Raw genomic sequence first — 3,026 nt, 5'->3', positions numbered from 1 at the left:
ACTTTCCCTAACGTTTCTTTTTTCCCAGTGAAACATGGCTGGTTCCCTTAATGATTCCAGATTTAACGTGGTTTCTATATCATCTTTGTAACTCTTGCTTGTTTCTCTTTTACCATTAGCCATCTTGATATTGCTTGCCAGGACTTCCCCCAATAAAATTTAAAAATCAGGACCAGTCCCTATTTTGATATGAACCCGGAATAAGAATCATTTGCGTGATTGCTTGCTTATTTAAACAACCAGTCCACAGCACAGACTTTAATGGCATTTGGGCCAATTAGAACATCTAGAACATCTAAAACATCTAAAACATCCAGGTTTGCGCTCCTTCTTCCCTTCCTGCCNTGCTGACAGCTAGCTCAGAGCCTGGAGGCTGTTTTGGATTCTAGGTCTCCCTCTCTTTCTGACCCTTCCCTGCTCACGCCATCTCTCTCTCTCTCTCTCTCTCTCAGAAATAAATTAAAAAAAAAATAGCAGCTATTAAATAATCCATTTCTCATCCCAGGTGGTAGTTGATATAGTACAAAAAGCATGGCACTCAGAACCAGAAGACAAGCGTCCAAGCTCTGGTTCTTACCACTTACAACCTTGAACAAGTCATTGTCTTTTGGGCCCCCATTTTTCCACCTGGAAAACAGGACTCTTCAGAAGATCTGCCTTACTTAGCTGATGGGGTTCTTTGGAATATCAGGCAATGCATGTCAGACACTTTTCTTGATTGAAAATGTGACAAACTTTAGTAACGCTCAGGTATTATTCCATGCCTGTGTTTTCCATTTGTTCATCCAGTACCCATTCCATTATCTCATTAATCCAATATCAATTTAATTCTTGAAGATACTAGGTCTGAACTAATGTGTCAAGATACTTCCTGAATTTGGAAAGACAAAGTGAATTATTAAGTTGTGAATGTAAGTTTTTTTTTAAGTTTATTTATTTTGAGAAAGAGAGGCAGAGAGAGGGAGAGAGAAACCCAAGCAGGGTCTGCACCATCAGCGTGGAGCCTGGTGAAGGGCTTGAACTCGCAAACCATGAGATCACGACCTGAGCCCAAATCAAGAGTCTGATGCTTAACTGACTGAGCCGCTCAGGCCCCCCCTTGAATGTAAGTTTTAACCCAGGGTTTATTCCAAACCAATTCCAATATGATCACTCTCCTTTTAACGCCCATTGTTTCGGGTGTTATGCTTGTATTCTGAGAAAAATTGAAGACAAAAAGAGAAAGAAACGTATAAGAAGAAAACCTGTGAACAAAAGTTGGTATTTTGTGTGCTGTTTTTATTTTTGTGTTTTTACGTGTCTAAGAAGTAGAACATTGCAGGTGGAGTTGAAATCCCTTCTGTCCTCCTTTCTCGTCCCATTTTCCATCGTCTCCAGCGTCTATTACCAGCACCGAAGGGCATGAAAGTTCCCAGTCCATGGTTCTGTGTTTTACCACATAGGTGAACATCCAGGAAAAACTTAGAAGAGTGCTGTGTGTGTTGACAGTGACACAAAGCCTATTATACTGTGTGTATCACACTGCCAATTGCTCTCTGTACTCAGTGGTATGTTTTGAAGATCTCTCTGTGTTGAGACATATAGTCCATGTATTCAGTCTAGGCAATGTATTCAATCTATGCACATAGCATAATATATTTATAAATGCCTCTATTGGCCAATAATTCACGTGTTTCCCAGTTGTTTCGTATTAAAATGATCCTATAATGTGCATTGTTCTAGAACTCTCCTGATGCTTCTGTGCCAGACTTTTCTCCAGAGTTTATCCCTCAAAGTGGAACTGTGGAGTTCCAGCCATGCACTTTTCTAATGATAATAAATGCTGTCACATTGTCCCTCAGATTGGTTATGTTCATGTTCACCCCCACCAAGAGTGGTAAAAGTTACATCACCCCACATCTTTTCTTTGTATTGGTGGGTTTCAAATAGCATCTCACCTTAATTTCTGAGTTTGAGGGTTTTTAAAATATACTTATTAGGCATTTATGTTTCCTGTTCTGTAAACTGCCTATTCCTATATGAATTCTTTTCCAAATGCTGCTGTATCAAATCACCAAAGGAGTAGTGGCTTGAAACAACACAAACTTATTATCTTACAGTTCTGGAGGTCAGAAGTCTAAAATGGGTCTCACCAGATTAAATGGCAGGGTTCTACTGCTTCTAGAAGCTTTGGGGAAGAAGTCATTTCCTTTCTGTCCTGTGTATTGTAGGCTGTTTAGCAGCACCCCTGACCTCTGACCACTAGAGCCAATAGCACCCCCAACCACCACCGGTTGTGACGACCAAAAATGTCTTTAGATGTTGCACATGTCCCCTGAGGGGCAAAATCACCCCTAGTTGAGAACCACTCCTCTAGAACTTTATACTCTCAATCAATCTCCTTTTCCTCCTATGATCCTGAGCGTTCTGCCAAAGGTAGAACTGGATACGAAGACGGGGAAGAGAGATCGCTGCTATTTGGCAGTTAGAGTCATGGAGATAAATTGGACAAGTACACATAAGACTTTAAATCTTAGCCAAATGAGATAGCCTGCCACAAAAAGCGGTGACAAAAGTTAAAACAAATAGGTTTATACTTTAGGTCATTTTATACTTGAGAACCTGAGTGGGGATCTTGCTAGTTACAATATGCTTAGAAATAAGACTTCTGTTTGTGGCGAACATCATTTCAACATGTCATATATACAAATCAAGTGAAAACCTCTTTTTCATTTTAATCTACCTTCATCGTATATTAAAAAGAGACCATAATCCCTTATTATGTTTGGTGGATGAAAATAGGTTCTTTGAGATTTCACCGTGAACCTGAAACTTAACTGAGAAAATAATTATGCATTTGAACAACAATTTCCATGTGATTGTAGGATATCTCGATAATCTCCGCAACTTTTTCCTTGTTAAAAAGCCCAGAGCCTCATAAGGTTTATAGTATTAAATTGCTCTGAAGATCCAAGACACTTGCAGTTAGAATTCTGAATTTCTTTCCATGTATTTCCTTCCACACTTAAATATCTCCAAAGAATCTG

The sequence above is a fragment of the Crocuta crocuta genome, unplaced genomic scaffold (assembly GCF_008692635.1).
Source record: "Crocuta crocuta isolate KB4526 unplaced genomic scaffold, BGI_CrCroc_1.0 scaffold1171, whole genome shotgun sequence".
NCBI classification, from domain to species: domain Eukaryota; kingdom Metazoa; phylum Chordata; class Mammalia; order Carnivora; family Hyaenidae; genus Crocuta; species Crocuta crocuta.
Note: the sequence above shows the minus strand (reverse complement) of the source record.